This window comes from Marmota monax, unplaced genomic scaffold (assembly GCF_021218885.2).
Source record: "Marmota monax isolate L192 unplaced genomic scaffold, Marmota_monax_Labrador192_F-V1.1 WCK01_AAM20220418_F8-fsc00091, whole genome shotgun sequence".
In the NCBI taxonomy this organism is placed as follows: Eukaryota; Metazoa; Chordata; class Mammalia; order Rodentia; family Sciuridae; genus Marmota; species Marmota monax.
This window is the reverse complement of record NW_026692434.1, coordinates 4,512,201-4,530,681: the sequence shown is the minus strand read 5'-3', so window position 1 is coordinate 4,530,681 and position 18,481 is coordinate 4,512,201.

Below are 18,481 nucleotides of genomic sequence, written 5' to 3'. Positions count from 1 at the left end.
GTGGGTTTCAACCATGAAAGCAATATGTTATATAGTAATTTCCTCTTTGAAAATGGTAAGATAGTAATTTTTCTTTTATATCTTTTTCTCTTTGGTTCACTGTACAGAGGATCTTTTAAAAAATGAGATTGGTCATCAAAGAAATTTATGCAGGAGGAACGTGTCACATGTGTACAAAAAAATTTTATGTGAAGTTCATTGCCAGAAGAAATAAACTGATCATGACAATTTGAAGCATACAAATAAGTGTAATTTTATTTTTAAAATATGTAAATATTTGTTACCAAAACTGTTGTCATCATGGTGTAGTCTTTCAATAAAGAACTTAATAAAGTTTATTAACTTCACATAAACAACTGAGTAATACTATTCAAGTCAAATTAGAAAATACTACGGAGTGCTGATTAAGGACAAGGTCCTGTGATCAAGAGCTGCAGTCACTTATAGCCAGCACTTTACTCAAGTCTTGGTAGATAAATAGATAATCATAAATATATATATCATCTATATCTATATTCTTTTATCTCCACTAAAGATAGTTCCTGTGACTTTATTATAGAAATAAAGTCCACGATAAAAATAATTCAGATACAGAACTCATGAACTCATATTTTCATTCTTGAATGCAATTTTCTTTCAGGTTAAAAACAAAAAGAAAAGAAAAAAAAAAAAAAACATTGCAGTGGCAACAGTGACAGTCTGCGTTTTGGAGCAGGACAGAAACTAACCTTTTTCAGATATCGGGTGTTCTGTCCGATGTATTAAGAACACAAATGCTTGGGATTGGCCTGCACCTGGTTTAAAGTAGTGTTCTAAAAGGAAAAGCCTTAACTTGAATATTTAATAGTGCTAGGACGCATTGTGCAGCTTTCTTTTATGCACTCTCCCCAGAAAAGTGTGGGTGTGGATTTTGATGACCTACAAAAGTAGTGTGTTGCGGATTTCCATTTACATCAACTCCTTATAATAATCGCAATTTAGACATCAGACCTCTCTCCCACAGACTGTGTCTCCACTTTGCGACCCAGCTGCAGCTCGACTTGACTTGCTCTGGGCTCCAGGATCGAGTCCCACCTCTGGGCTCTGAGCGGTTTGTTCCTAGTGGATCAGGGCGGGTGTGTTGCCGGAGTCGCGTTCTATTGGCTGCACTCTCGGGGACTGGCCGGGCTTCCCAACACTTGATTGGACAGAACTGCCCCCTGTAGGCCGAGATCATTGGAGGGCGCTAGAGCCAAGGGGCGGAGCAGGTTCCCCAGGATTCTTGACCGAGCGCGCCCGTCCGCGGAGCCGGGCACTGGGTGCCGGACCAGGCTGCGAGGGCGGCCGCGAAGGGAGGGTCTCCGCGCCGACCGGGTCTTGGAGAGGGAGTGCGGAGCTAGACTGGTCGCAGGCCAGTCTTCGTTTTCCCTCTGCGGCGACCGCTCCGAGACAGCATCTGTCAACACTCCTCCCTGCTCCACCGCCAGCTGGGCCATGCTTCGCCGGTGGCCGCCGAGGGGACGCGGGACCCGGCGTGGTGAGCCCATCAGCTGTCAGGCAAGCGGCGGAGCTGCCCAAGGACGGCTGGAGACACACAAAGAACGCAGTGGGTGGCGACGACGAAAAGGGGCGGCAAATTTGGGACCGCAACTCCTCACTGCTCTTGCTCCTGCCACTGCCGCTGGGTCTTGGTCCGAAGCTGCGGAGACAATGCGCTGGGCTTGGCCCGGCGCGCCTCAGAGTACCGGGCGCCCGCGTTCCCTCGGCCCCGAACTGACGGTCTCTCGGCTCGCCCAGCCCCCTCCCGGGGAAGGGGCGCCCCCTCGCTCCGGCGGCGGGCGAAGGAAGTCGGTCCGCGGCCGCCGAGCTCGGCAACTTGCGAGCCGGGAAAAGTTTGCGGCGCCTCCGCGGGGCGGCGCGGCGCGGCCCGCCCCTCGCGTCCGCGGTCACCGCCGGTGACTTTTCTAGACTCGTCGTCAGCCAGGGCCGCGGCGCGGTCGGCGGGGACTGCGGGGAGGGCCGGAGTTCGTCCGAGGGCTCCCCAGACCCGGCTGAGGGTGAGTCGGTTTTGAAGAGCGATGGGCTCAAGTAGTTGGGGCGCCTGGCTAGGGAGAAGGCGTGGAGGGAGCCTTTAATACTTTTTGGAGCAGGCTGGGAGAACAAATAAAAGTGCCGTCGCTGGAGAGGCACTGACATGCCACTGACTTGCGAACCGTATCCGTGGGAACCTTTCAGGGGCGGGGGCTGCCAAGAGCCTGTGCAAGGAGGGGGGCAGGCGGAAAGGTTAGAAGGTCGCGGAGCAACCCTGCCTGTAACTGGCTCTGCTTGACCTTGGACAAACGATTGAACCACTTAGATCTCCCTGTATATGATATATGGGGCCACAGCTACGTGATCTGTGGTGCCCGTTTTTTTAAAATTAATCTCCATTTGAGATTTTTCTGTGCTTCAACGAGGTTCAGGAGCGGTAGGCCAGGATATATTTACATGCGCCTGGATTCACCTTTCAGCCTACTAAGAAGCAACTTTTAAGTTTGATATTTAAAAACACCAATACTTATAGGTCATCTTCCGGGAAAATAAATTACCCGGAATTGCTTGTTTTATGATTTGTAAGACTGATCTACTTTGCTGTGCCATTTGGAATCCTGGGGACCAGGATGGACACAGAGAGTCAAGAGTTAGGTGAAGTGGCAGGTGCCCCCAGCAAGTCCTTCTGGACTCAGTTTAGAGGGAGAACAAGTCATTTTTTTATGCAAGGGAGAGAGTAAACAGGGCAGGTGCTTGTGTTTGTTGTTTTAGTTTCTGTATTGCTTATTTTTACTGAAAACTTTTGTTGGGAGATGGGGGCTCTTCTGACAAAGAAGAAAAAGAAAATGTTACTTGTAACCAAAGTATATGGTAGAGTAATTTAAATCTTCCTTACAGGAACTGTAACACAAAATACAAGTACATCTTGATCTAATTTTAATGAAGGATTGAAAATAGCTACTGTGTTCAGTATCACTGACGCCTAGACAGCGCACTTACATAATCTTTGTTGAGATGTGTTAGTGGCATGTATAATTTTGATAAATAATTAATGTTAAAGGTTTGGTCTGGCATTAGTTATTGAAATATTGTCAATGCAGATTGATTTGAAAAACAATGAAGTGTTAATTTTTGGTTATCATGATAACCTACATTTATTTTTCATAAGAAAGTCAAGTCAAACATTTTCCATGAACAAAATTCTAACAAATATTGCACATACACTTTGCTAGGAGTTTATACAAAAGAAGTTATTTTGTTCACTATAAGACCAAGTCCCCTAGTTTTCTCACCATTCATGAAAGTGCCTTTTACATGTCCAGTGCTCTACTGGATGGTTTCTCCCTTGGTGGAGCTTATAGTAACAGTAGTTGATTTTTTTAAATATAGAAGTGCATTAAGGTATTCAAAAACTATTTGCTGAGTAAAATACCTAGTGCTCAGATAAAAATAATCAGAAATCTATCTTACCTGTCCTTAAAGTGAATTATCATCATGCTTTACTGGAGAGAAAGAAGTTATCAAAGGAAGAATTTACAGAAAAATTGAGCTTAATTCTAGAATGCATCCCCAAAATTTACAGCTTAAAATAGGGGTTTGCATTTTGAAAGAAAGAAATTGGTAGGGTTTCTATGAGAAAGATTAGCAATATTGATTTAAGATACTATATTTCATGACATAATTTTGTTTGAAGAACATGAGTCTTTGAAAGATTTGTTTCTTAAATAATGAGTGGCTGTTTGCATTATGGTTGAATGTCTAATTAAATGTCCTGATCATAACCATAATACTTTGCTGGAGTACTGTTCAATTTTTAAACTTGTTTTAAAAATAGCATGAATGAAATCTTTTGATTCATTTGTCTGAAGGGAAGTGCTTCTTTTGAAATCAAATAAATCTGCACTAAGAACTATCTCCAACCATACACCAAATGTAAATTAAGCACTGGAAGTAGCATTTAGTCAGGGTCTTCACTCTAGACAAGTACTGTGTGTAGGAGAGATACAAGATGTACCATAGTGAGATATGCTGTTATTTTTGAAGGGCTTGTATAAAAGTCCATTTGGTGACATCAGGGGAAAGGTCTTAACATTTATAGACCCTGAAACTTCTCAAAAGCGGCGTAGCTTTATTTAAAAGTGATCTCTCAACCTAGAAATTAGCATTGATATTTGTACAAGTTTTCTTTATAGAGTTTGTGTTCTCCACTCATATTTGCTAATTGGTCAGCCTTGTAAATGGTTGGAGCAATGTATTTCAGGGCCTGGTCCTTAGAACTTTATCAAAATCACCTGTAGTACTAGCAAAACATCAGATTCTTGGGTACCTCCCACACTTACAGAATCAGAATGTCTGTGAGGAGAATAACTGTCTTCCTAAGCTCCTTCCAAAGTAAGAGTTAATCACTAAATTTTAAGAATGAGCATTACAATTTTCTTGCCAGTGTTGTAATGGCAAGTGTTGCTTTCTCCTAGGAACATTTAAAAAGCTCCCCAGATGCTCACTGCTCTGATCACTTCCTTATGGTACCAGACCTGTTGGTTCATCTTTTATTTGAGCCCTGTGGCCAGAAAGCCCCCCCCCCCCCCCATGAACCACCTCTGCAGGTAAAGGAAAATAAAAGCTACAAACACAGTTAAGACTGGTATTGCACAAGGCTGAAGACTAGAGTTCACAGACACCTCCTACTAGTACATTATTTGCTCTATTCTCCCCAGCCTGTGGGTGATTTGTGGGAGGGGCAATCCCAGGCTCTTTCCCCTTTTCAACTGGGTAGATAAGGTTTCAAGCAAATGATTGAGAATGGGTCCTAAGGTACAGAAGGTCTGAGAGGGAACAGAAAAGAATACTGGATGGATAGCTGTCTCTTCAATGCTAATTTGAAGATTTTGTTCCTGAAGCTGATAATTTGGCAGTCAAGTGTTTGTCACCCAACCTCTCTGCCTTCTATTGTCAAATCTTGTATCTGCAACCTCATATAAGCACTCCTGTAAGCTCTGTATCCATAAAATCCCCAACACATATGACAGAATTTGTTTATTGGGAAAAAATGGAAAGAGTGTAGGAGAGATGTTCAAAGAATAGGGTGAGGAATCTGCCAGACTTACTTCCAAACCTAGCTTTGACATTATTACCTCAGTGGCCTTGAGCTGCATCCTTGACCCCCTAAGCTTCAGTGTCCTTACTTTGGAAAAGAGGATAATAGTACCAGCCTCAAAGGAGTGGAAATTATAAGATTTTTAAAGTATCATCAGCTAATAATTGCCATGCAGTAATACTTGATATATGTAGCATTTAACTTATTATGGTAACTTTTAAAATTTTCTTTTTTAGCTCGGGAGTGTTGATGTAGAAGACAGAAAAGAAGGCAACACTGGAGGAGATAAGTAGCTCTGGACACAATGGAAAAGCACATTACTAAATAGTAATTGTTGAGCAGAGGGAAAAGGGATAGGAGAAAGATGTGGACTGTATGTGGTGCCAGCTAATAATTCGGTTTCATCATGTCACTTCCTGGCTCAGGTGCAGTCTCCTCTATCCTCTTCCCTTTTTGTACCACCTTACTTAACATTTAATTATATTCTTTCCTTACTCAATTTGTCTGATTATGTGATCTGTCTTAAAGTTTTAATCCTGGTTTTGCATTTAATTATCAGTGGTCCTTTACTTTTTAGAGGCTTAAGAATGGCAGCTATCCCCTTGTGATCTAGCTTTTGGAATCATTGAGGTTAAGAGATTTCTATCTGTAATTCTGTAGGAATGGTTCCAGAATTTAATCCTAGATTTGCTTTTTTTGAGAATTTGCCACCAAAACATAGGAACATGGTTAGAGAGGCCCCTGTCCCCTGGTAGTTCTAACTTAAATTTCTTGAGCAATTCATATTTGTTAGTGTACTTTCTTTCCCATCAACTTATTTGTTTCTTACAGCACCCCAGTACTTCCTAGGAGGGACCCCAATCTTTTTCTTTACCTCTTTTCTCTCTCGCACATGTATTCCTAGGCCAGTCTTTGCTTTTATTATTTTAGGTTTTCTAAATTTAAAATCCTCTAATGAAATTGAATCTCTCCTGCCTTGTTTATAGGGTGACATTAAAAAAAAACAACAGAGTCCCATTCTAATCTAACATTATCTTTCCATAATTTTAGGAACAACCATGATAGCTTAGTTCATTAGTGATGTTTCCTTTTGAACTATGGGTTTCTACTTTTATTCTTGCATTTCTGATACCTTCTTGGAAAATCATTAACATCTTGAGGATGTGCGCTTCCTCTGAATTCTTACAGTAGTCACAACTGTTGGGTCAGTTATAACCTAGTCATAAAGTCCTAATGGAAGTGTGTGTGTGTGTGTGTGTGTGTGTGTGTGTGTGTGTGTGTTTATGTGTTTATATTTACTGGAAGAAAAGTTTCTGCCAAGGAGCTGTAAGAGTCAAGTCAAGTTGTTCTACATTTCCCTATCTTGTTAATGGAGTGGATTGGGCCAAATGACATTGATATGCCTTTCTCATTCTGAGGATCTATGATAATTTGACCTTCTTTAGGGTAGATGAAATTGGAGATCTTACTGTGTTCTTGGATGAAAATATCAATACAAGCATTTAGTACCTTCAGGACCTGTTCAGTCCCACAGATTTCTATTTTCAATTGGCATATACCTTTTCTGAGAAGCTTTTCAATCACAAGAATTCAGAAAAGATTACTGGGGGATAGATTATATACCAGATGATAGTTATTGGGGACAAAAATGCATTATCCTTAGGATTGACTTCCTATGATAGAAAAAATAGATTCATCTACTGTATAAACTTAGTCTTGAGAATTTATAATTTGCACTTATTTCTTAGTATTCATGGTGGATAGGTTCCAGGATCCACTTTCCTACAGATACCAAAATATGTGAATATTCAAGTTGTTTATATAAAATGGTGTAGTAGTATTTGCATTTAACCTACCTACATCATCCTGGATACTTTAAATCATCTCTAGGTTACTTGTAATACTTACTGCAATGTAAATAGTTATTTTACTGTATTGTTTAGGTAATAATGACATACAAATGCTACATATGTTCAATAACAATTTTTACATACATATTTTAAATCCACCTTTAGTTGAATCTCAATATAAAAGCCAACTTTGTGTTTTATTTTCATTGAATAATGCTATATAGTAACAAAGTTGTAGTTTTTTAAATTATTTCATAACTTGAAAAACATTAAGATATTAAAAACTCTAGAATAGATGCCAGGTGACTTTTTATTGTAAGCTGGTTGGTGAAATATTATAAGCCTGCATATATATGTACATATATCACATGCACATTATACTTAAATTAAGAAGGATACCCTTAAATTATGAGATGCTATTATACATTGACCAGACTTTAAGAATATCTCTTTAAAGTGTGTTGACATTTAATTGACCTTTGAAGGTTCATTCTGTTAATCATACTGAAAGTGCTAAAGCTATGGTTGACTGCTCTGGTGTTTTTATATTCAGTCGTGCTTAGCATATAAATTCTTCAGCATAATTGCGACTTATTTAGCAAAAGTTTCCTTTCTTTGAAAATGTGAGTTGCCTTGTATTTTTTGAGTCTTTTTTTTTTTTAATTTGCTTCAGGCCAAGTTAGAGGTCTGAATTAAAATGTTTTCTTGTCATTAGTTGTATGGGGTGTGGCTTCTTAATACAAAGTAATGGAAATTTCTTGTCTAAATGAAAAGTACTTTTATTCCTGAAAAAGTTAGAACTCTTCAAAGCACAATACTAAAATTTAGAGAAGAGTAATACTTCAATATATATATATATATATATATTAACATAAACTTTTATAAATCAGTTCTATTAGTGTAGATTAAAAGTATCAGTGCTAATACTTTTTTATTAAACAAGAATTCACAGGAACTATCTTCATGAAAAACTATAATTCTTGAATGATTTTGAGTAGAATTTTGCTATAACTGAAGAATTACAAAAAAGTCAAATATGAATATATTTTTAAAAAAATATTTTATTACTATCACTTAGAGAATGTCTGTAAGATTTCTTGGTCTTATATTTATGAAATCCAGCGTTTGTTTGGAAATAATTTTTAATATGGTTAGCTAATTTTTTCCTTTTCTTTCTCTTTCTTTTTTTTTTTTTTTTGGTATTGGAGATGGAATGCAGGGGTGCTATAGCATTATACCACTGAACTACATCCAGTGTTGTTTTTTGTATTTTGTTTTTTCTGAAATAGGGTCTTACTAAAGTTGCTAAGGCTGGTCTTAAACTTGTGATCCTTGCCTCAGTTTCTAAAGTTGCTGGGGTTATAGACATGTGCCACTGCTCCAAGCCTTTTTAAATTCTGACAGAAAAATAAAAACCTGTATTTACTATTTTTTAGTAATTTACTTTTGGCATTTTAGACATTTTTTGAATATTTTTTCTACCTTAAAAATGGTTATTAAATAGGAGATTATTAAAGTTTAAAATAGTTTTCATTTTCATGATGTAATTTTATACTGTACAAATATATAGTTCCAGTTTGAAATGCACTGTTTCCTTTTTATAAGTTTTAATTATATTATTATATATCACATTATATTATTTATATATTCACATATTACAAGCAGGGTAAACAGTCCAGTTGTCATGAAACTGACCTTATTTTCTCACCATCTCTTTTCCTATTCCTTACTTTTTCCTGTCCTTTTTATTTCATAGTGCCCCATGTGCAAATGAAAAATGCATCATTTTTTCTTAATCAAATGTTTTACTTCAGATACTTTTTTTAAAAAATGGAGTGTACAGTGAAACACCTTAAATAATATTATCTTACTAAGGCCTAAAGAATGCAAACCATTGCAATACTGAATAGTCAGGTACAAGATGCCCCAGACTAAGGGTGAAGTCTCATACTTTCATTTTGTAAGGTGTTGTTTCAGCAGATAGACTTATTTCTTCAGTAATGATTAGTGTCTTGGGATCAGAATTGACTAAATATACAACTTTAAGTTAAAACCTCATTTCTTCAGAAATCTTTCTCAGTCCTTAGTAAGTCTTTTGGATGGATGGTACACTGCAAAATCAGTATATTTGCTATTATTTTGCTATTATTTTATTGTTTGAAGCCTGTTTTTGCCATTATGAAGACCTTCCTGTCATTTGGATCTGGATACATGTATTCAAAGATGATTTATTTTCATTTTATTTAACAAATTCTTATATTTTACTGTTTTAAATACTTTACAAATATTAGTTTATATAATCCTCTTAACTCTACACTAACACATAGCTTCATTTTACAATTGAGAAAACTAAGGTACAGAGTTTTATCTTGTGGTAGGGCCTTAAGTTGGGGGAGACTACTGAGGGTAGGTCAAGAAGATAACTTAATAGTAGTGCTAAGAAGCAAAAGAAAGATATGCAGGAGTTTGAGGAAGATGGGTCTGTTTAGGAAGGAGTAAGGATTCAGCTGGGCCTAGTCTTAAAGAGTGGCATGTCATCCTTACTCAATTTTAAGTCTTTGGGCTCTAGAAGCAAAGGACAAACTTAGAAAGAGGAGCTGCTCCTCAGGTTTCAGCTGCCTGTTCAGCCTGGCAGGTGGATTGTACTGGCTCATGTGATTCTTACAGGGCTGCACCAACCTTTATGTCTTACCTCCTAGCATTTCTTGGCTGACTCAGGGCCATTTTGTCCCTGAAGGGTTTAACTTTTCCCTCAGCTGGGAATTTGGGCATTGCAAATCACTGGAGAAATTTTTTCCCCAGCCTTTACTTCAGCCCACTGCAGCCCCTTCCTTGCACTATGCATATTCCATTGAAATATTTTTCAGTAGGGTCTATGCATCTGTATTTTATGAAATTCAGAGATTGATGTTAAGCAACAAAATTAAAGGTCAAATCCATCTTTTTTGTTGGAATTGGAGAGCAGTTAAAATCAGACAATATGGAAATATGTAGTAAAAAGTAGAAATATGGAGAAAAAAAAAGAGAGAGAATGTAGAAAAGAAGAGATAAATTGGGATGGGGAAGGATGGTGAAAAAATGGAGAGAATTGCTGATTTGCTTCACACCCACACCTCCTCCCTGAATTCACAGTAACAGCAGCAGTGTCACTCTCTTTTCCCTGACATGTGCTTTACCAGGGAGTTGAGCATTGTGGGAGTGGAAAATTTTTCTCTTCTGCATTTTGAAACTTGGGTGTGCTGCTTTAAGATGCCACTGGTATCTCAGTAATGTTTGTTTGTACTGGATATTATCTCTGTAGCCTTTGTGGATGGGGCTTATAACACAAACAATACTGTTAACAGAACTGCAGGTACTCGATTGCTATGTTTATTTTATTAGTTAAAAAACTGCGAGAGCCATAGGACTTCTGAGCACATTTAGAAAATACCAGAGGCAATTTGAAGAACAACTTTAGAAAGAAAGAAAAAATAAAAGGAAAAGTTAAGGCTTGCGTGCTTTAGAATACTAACCGCCATGATAGATTTTCCCCCAATGATTCTAAATTAGGATAGTTCATTTTAAAAAGGTAAGTGTAAAGTATTCTTCATGTAGTATAGAATAAGTTCCCTTTTCTTAATAGATAGTCTAGCAGAAATATAAGTGTACCGCTTTTGTTTCATACAATACAGAACTAAAGTTGGAACAAAAATTCTTTGAGGACTTTTAGTTTCTTTCTTTGCTGCTGTTTAACTCATCTCTCATGACTTTTCCTGGTCAGACACAGGTTCGAAAGAATGTCTTACTTATTTATGATTATATTGGGAAAGAATAATTGAAAATGACCCTTACAGAAAATCCATAATACATGATCATCTTACTCTTAAACTTTGTAATAATTTATATTATGGCCCCCCTTTTTATAAGAAGGGAAGTATCCCTTTTTATCATGTTATCTGTAGAAAAGGTAATTATTTATTCACATTTATGAAAAGTATTCTGTTTAAATAACAGAACGTTAAGCTAATCTAAATGGCAAAAGTGTCGATTTGGATAAATTCATTTATTTTTAAATAGTAGTTCATTCCCCAGATAGAGAAACATGATCCTATCAGGTTTGTTTAGAACCCCATCCATGAAACAAAGTAAATTAAAGATTTTTTTCTGATACTTGTATGGCAGTAACATACTGTTCACACATTTGAGAAATCACTAATAAATTACCTTTAGGAAATAGAAAAGAGGAAAAGGAGTTTTCCTTTTTTACTTTTATTTTTGCTTAACCTACTTTTTTCCCACTTCACCATCCTTTTGTATTTTATGGAAATATTCTTTTTGCTCTACTGTTCTCCCCATTTGAGCATCCTAGATTGCCACCACACCAAGATTTTCTGCTTTAAGGCAGAAATGGAACCTGGGCCTAGAGCTAGGTGGAAATGATTCCATACTTTCTCAGACACTCTGTCCTCCCTAGAAGCAAGAGAAATAAAACAGAAATTGGTGGTTTGTTGCTGTTGCTTCTGCAGTTGCCCTGTTTGACCTGAGTTTTTTCTTACCTCTATTCTTAATGTTTAACTATGTGGTCTTACTGTATTTCATCATTATCTCTAGTGATTCACATTTATCACAAACCTGCTGTGAGTACATATTAATTAGGTGAAAAAGTAGAATGCAATCATAACATGGGTTTTAAAATAACTATTCTTTGAAAGGAAGGGTGTTTTTTATAGGTTTATGTTTCTTTTGTTGAAAATCTATGAATTCTTATTTGAGCAACTGATAGTCCAAAACACTTTAAGTCAAATATTAACTTGCAGTAACTGCTGATTTTGATGTGAGTGAGCTATTTTAAATTAAGTTATCCATTCTCGTGTGAAATGGTATAGAAATCTTGCAGCCTGATTTGGTTGGACTCTGAGTAAAATTTTCATTGTCACTGTTTTCTGTATGCTTTCTTCCTGTTTGCCTCTGGTATAAGGTATATGAGCCTCTTATAACCCAGTCCCCACACCATGCAGTGTTGGAGACAAGTAAGTTCTTCTGCAGAAAGCTTTATAAGTCTGGTGCTAACTACTGTGTCTGTAAATATACTCTCAAACAATTTTGTAGTCCCACTATTTTTAAACATGTGTGGGTGTGGGAAGTGATGTTGAATGAGTTCAGGGTAATTGGTGGTTCTTTATATTAAGAAAAATCACACTAGTTAGAAGTCTGCTTCCATAATTTGTGTATGTTTAATTTTTTAAAACTTCTAGCCCTCCCTCACTGAAGTTTCCACTCTACCTCATAAATTTAAGCAATGAAGAGTCAAAGCATTTTATAACTAGAAGGATTTTATAGAGAATGTTATGAACCCTCTCATTACAGTTAAGGAGATTGATGTCCGGTAAAGTTAAATGAGATCATGTAGCTTGTTTAGTACGTTTCCATTAATAGACACTGTTCTGATTAATCTGTCCTAGCACATTAATAATCAGAAAGTAATAATAAGGAAACATAGCTAACAGGCCTATAGTATTTTCTCATATATACCTGTATCACTTCTCAGGAGTGCTCTATGAGGTATAGGTATCCTAGTTTCCACTCCTAGAGAAAGCAGGCTCATGTCTGGGGGAGGGAGGGGGAGGTTATAGACCTGTCTATACTGACATCTATCAGAAGGGCTCATTTTCTTGTTTTCCCATCTTGGCAGAATCATAGCCTATCTCAGGAGAGTTCCCAAGACCACAGGATGGAGAAATCTTATCTTTAGATGTTGGCGTTGGCTCTCACCTGGGACCAATTATTAACTTCTCTGCCTATTTCATAACTTTTTTTTAAAGGGGGAAAAAAGTACATTTTTAGAGAACTATGAGCTCTTAAATTTTTCAAAATAAAGATGGCGTTTAATTGTAAAAGGTGTGTTAAAAAAATCTCCTTACCAGCATTTTAACAATTCAGCCAATATATGAGCATCCACTATATCCCAGGCACATTGAGGGTCCCAGTAGTGATTAAGACAAAATTGTGACCTGGACAGAAAAGGCTTATGCAATCCTCCCTCTTTTTAGATTTATTCACGTAGAGAACTATTCACAAGAAATGTCTTGCTTTTTTCTATGTTGCTCTTGAGGAATGAAAGTATTATTTCTTACGTCTGAAATGAGTCAACATTTTTAATACTTTGTATTAAAGTATCCATATTAGAGAAAATTTGTAAGATACTTTAATATAGTAACGATTATATCACTTTTTTTCTTAGATTTTCTTTAACCTGATGAAATATCTAAAGTTCTCAGTTATTGCATAGCTTTGAAAACATGTTTTAATGATTATGTAATTTCAAAGTGATTCAGTTTCTAATTATGTCAACCTGACTTTTTATGCCAATTTATTATTAATATTATATTATACAAAATGGTTAATAAAAGATTCAAAATTAACTTTGATTTTATAAATGCTTTCTAAAATAAAAAATAAAAAATGAATTAAGTTGCAGATTCCTTTAACTTGTTGAAAAAGTTGACAGAAGTATCAACTTTATACTTTGGACCTGAATTAGAAATTGATGTTTTTCAAATTATGAAATTTATAAACACAATAAACATTTAAGAGGCAGTTTCTGTTATAGAATTGTGTGCCTCTGAAATGATTATTACTCTGAAGGAATAGTACTAATCATGTCGAATTTTTACTGTTTAGGGAATTATAGCTTTGATTTTTTTAAAAAAAGACGAAGTTTTGAATTCTGCCACATGATTATTACAGTGAAACTCATCCTAAATTTACATAATGTTCCCTCAGAAATGTCTGTTTCAGCAGAACTGGGAGAGTATTTCTTGTGAGAGAGGCTCTTTGTGAGGAAGAAGTCTAATGGAGCCTGAGCAAGGAAGGGTGGAGCTGAGCCAGCAGGTGGTCTGAGGGAGGCTGCCTGGGAACTGCTGACAGTGTAGGCTGGAGGAAAGGGAGGGCCCTGAGGCAGGAGGAGTGCAGTGGAAAGTCCCTTATTAGCCTGAAAGCTATGATGCTCTGACCCTCTGGAATCCCCCTCCCTAGTAGGGATGCCAGCCAAAGTTGGAGAGGATGGGCTCCCAGTAGATCAGGGTGGGTGGAGAAAGTAGGGTGATAACAGCCCAAAAGCTCATGATAAAGTTTGAGAGCTCCTGTCTGGGAATCAGTACTATTTTAAAGGAGAGCTTGGCAGTGAATAAATACATGAAAAATGAGTGAGTGACTTAATTGTTTTCATCACCAAATGGTCTTTTCTACTCTTAATTTTTTGGTTAACTTTTATATTCAATTTACAATGAACTGTTATTGATTATCTCATATTTATCCACACCCATGAAGTCTTCTTGCACCACAAATGATCCAGAAAGACTTACAATAAACAAAACATCAGAACAAGAGAGTAAGTGATGGGCGTGATTTCTACACTCAATCCTGTGATACTGATGACATACCTGTGATGGCAACTGCTTTTTCATGCTGTGACAGGGATGAAATGAAGCCATGCATTGACATTGCTTGACATACAACAAATACTTAGTTGAGGTTATATTTAAATTAAGACTATATATATATATATATATATATATATATATATATATGGTTACATATATACTTTTTAGCTTAATTCTTCATTTTCACTGCCATTTTATCAAAGAATGCTTATTGAACAAAATAATTATGTTCATTTCTACAGTAGAATATATATATATTTTTTATAACTCTGGAAGCTGTATGCTTTCAAGATAATCTTCTCTTCCTAGAATTTCAGATTGTTAATCTTTCATGTGAGCATAAGCCATGAGAAATGTTCTCAGGGAATTCCTGTACCCTCTATCCATCTTCACAAGGCAAGGGCCAGGTAGGTCTTTATTTGTATTACTTATAAATAAAAGCTAACAAAAGACTGCTTATTAGCAAGAAGTATATTGAGAATTAGAAGCCCTTGAACTAGGTTAAAAACAATGAGGACTGCTAAGTGTAAAAGAATAAATCAGAGAAGACAAAGATTAATTTTAAAGTGTAGATTTTTTTTTTTTTTTGTATATTTAGGTCACTTCCATTTCAGATGAGTTCTAGGTATGCATTCTACAAAAGGAAGAGAGACCACTTGTGTTTGTCTTCATGTGTGTTTCAAAAAAAAAAAAAAAAAAAGGACAGAGGCTGAATGTCAACACTATTAATGCAATTGCCTGAACTGTAGGGCCTCAAAGAGAGGTAGGCTGGAAGGATGCATAGCCTGGGCACTATGCCCTGTGCTGACTTGGAATACACCCCTTCCTAGAGCACCACTGCAAAAACTCTAGCCTGAAGACTGGAAGGTTATAAGGACAAGAGAGGAGAGAGGTGAAAGCAGAGAGAGAAGCTTTATTCTCTAGGTGACCAGGGTTCCTACATGCACATTTTCATTTCCATCACTCTCTAAAGGAGAGTACTAGGAGAGAAAGAGACAGACACATAGACATCATAAGCAATGGTAACCTTCACCAACTGCTAAGTGCCTAAAATCTCCAGTCAGATATGGGCCATTAAATTTATGTGAATAAATTGTGAATAGTTGTTGTAGGGAACTTGGGTGCCTAATAACATTTTAAGATATTCTTAAAATGTATATAGCCTGCAGAAAGTACATTATTAAAGAGTCAATTGAAAGGGTCAATATTGAATCTTAGCTCACTAAGGTGAGCTAAGAAAATTCTTAAGTTTTTTTCTGGGGCTGGTCCCAAACTGTTCCCCACAAGAAGGAATTAAACAATTCTTCAAACAGATATGGGAAAGAGTATAAAACTTGACCAGGGTATAGACATCCAGAGCTGTACCTTTTGGGTAGGAAGACTCAGGGACATCAATTAACAGAGCTAAAGAAATGGAATGCTCATGGTTTTGAACTAGACAAGTTGTTTTTGGTATTTCCAGAGTTGTAAATGACCAAGCATTAAATCTGATGTATTTAACAAAATTGGATCTTATTCTGCCATATTTGTTTTTAACCCATGATTTTGAGTAGATTTACTGGTCACACTTTTCAGATAGTAATAAGATTTTTTCAGTCTTAAGCAAACTTACTTAGTTCAGTCCTTATAGAACAGTGGTTCTCTGCCAGAATGATATAATGGAAGCCTTAGATAACTCATGCAAAATATACAAATCCAGCAGTCTCCTCATCTACTGATTAAGAATTGCAGAATGGTTGTGGTAAGAGAAAATTGAGGTATATGGAGTTAGATGAAGCTGTCTAGATAATCTGTTACTACTGTTTAGCTTTGATAATTACACTGATATACAGATAGAAAGATAGATATATATAGAGAGAGTGAAATATGGCCTAAACAGCTCAGTAACCAAAAAACAAATAGTTTAAACACCTAAATAATACTAAATCTCACCAAAACTAACAAAAGTTTTCAGTATCTATTGGAATAAATATGCTTTAGCTTTTACATAGATACCATCTTGCTTGGATCTTGCTGAAAAATAAATCTATACATATAGGCCATGAAGTACTATACTGATAACTGGTAAAATGGCCTTCCATTTATGAACTCTTGTGAACTATGATCTTGTGGTCTTCCATGCTTTCTTTGGATAATTTGTTTATTGATTGTTTTGTATTGGGGGACTGGGGATTGAAACTAGGGGTGCTCTACCATTGAGCTATGTTCCCCAGGCCTTTTTATTTTTATTTTGGGACAGGATCTACTCTGTTGCTGAGGCTATCCTCAAACTTGAAATCCTCCTGCCTCAAACTCTCAAATATCTGGGATTACAGGTGTGTGCTACCATACTTGGCTCTTTAGAAAATGTTTTATGTCTGTTCATAAACTGCTGAGTAAAAACCTGGATTTTCAAAGTTGTGCTAAGGTTTATCTCACTACATGTTCATGGAATTATTTGTTATCCAAAGTGATTTGATTAGTATATACTAAGTCAGTTTCCATTCATCATTTTTAATTTAAAATTATTACTCAAAATTGGTAAGATTCCAAGGCAAGCAGAGGATCTATCACTTTCTACGACCTTTTTTTTTTTTTTTTGTATGTGTGTGTGTGTGTGGTGCTGGGGATTGAACCCAGGGCCCTGTACATGCAAGGGAAGCACTCTACTAACTTAGCTATAGTCCCCCCCCCCCCCCGGGATCTATCACTTTCTGAAAAATTTGTGGAAGTAAAAATATTTTCTTTTTGTAAATGGTAACTGATACACAATTTCCTCGTAGGGTGTAAGTTTGGGGACTTATCTGTTTTAATTAAAGCATACCCTGTCTGTGTATGTGGATAACTTAAAAGAAATGGGTATCTTGGTGAGAGTTCATGAGGTTGATAACTGCTGCTGAGTTTGAAGGATTGACTCAAACTCTGGTCAGCAGTGGTATATGAATGCCAAGTACTAAGAATTTCTGGAATGTAGAATTGCACAGCACTGATAAAGTTTGCTTTGTTCCCCTATGTGACTTGACCCATTGAGAAAATGTGGTTCCCTAGGAAGTTTTAATAGTTCAAAGTCCGTAGTTAATAAAGAAAAAGGCCACAACATAATTCAGCTTGTTTTCACCTGCTGCCTCAAAGATTAACTTCCTTAACCTTAATGGGATAGAGTTACCCTTTGCTTTGAGAAAGTAATTTATGGAGCTTTTCACTTTTGTTAATTTCAGTAAGCATGATGCTGCTCCTATTTGTGAGGATTTTGTTTTTGCTCTGGGTTGGTGTCACAAACTCCTAAGTCTTCTGCAACTTAAGAACCTATGGCAACTTCACCTAAAACCAAATGTCGGGGAAAAGCACACCCACTTTTCTGTATCAGCTTAATCTTTCACTGGACTCATAAGGGTTTTAAATTACCTTAGGAAAGTAGTGACTGATAGAGCTTAACCTTCAGTTTTCCTCATTTATTTTCATAAGAGAATGGGAGTGGAATTCAAAACATTCAATTTTGGAGTTAATGTGCGTCACTCCGCTGAGAGTGATAAGTTTTGTGTTTTTCCAGTGGGAAACTTTGATACACAATGGGATACAAGTGTGTTATATACCTCGTTATTCCTTTCTGTTTTTTTCTTCTGATTGTTGCTTACTCTTTCAAAAATCAGCTGACTGTACAAGTTCTCCCTGGGAGCAGATTTCAGAACAAAAGTGATCTATAAACAGCACGTAAGTCTCTCTTTTTTTGGTCAGAATTTATAACTTTTTCCTATTTTTATTTATAGTCTAAATTCACTTAACTACAGCTTTTTAATGTTACATGTGCACATTATGCTGTTAAGAGAGTGTAGTTTCTATGTTTGGTTACTTATGCTGTAAGAAGGATTTTTATTACATAATGCATGCTGGAGCCATATTAAGTAACCTGGTCTCTTGCCTGTTGTTTCTTGTAGACAACAGTAATGGATGAAAGCTATTTGCATATGCGGTCTCAGTGTATCACAACATTTTATAGAAACTTGGTAGATGAACAGAAGACATTCATGAAGCTTTGTGCTTGTTTTGAATTTGAGACATTTTCTAGAATATTTCTGTTAGGGGCTTTTAAATTTACAAATTGTTGTCTGTATATCTGAGAAACA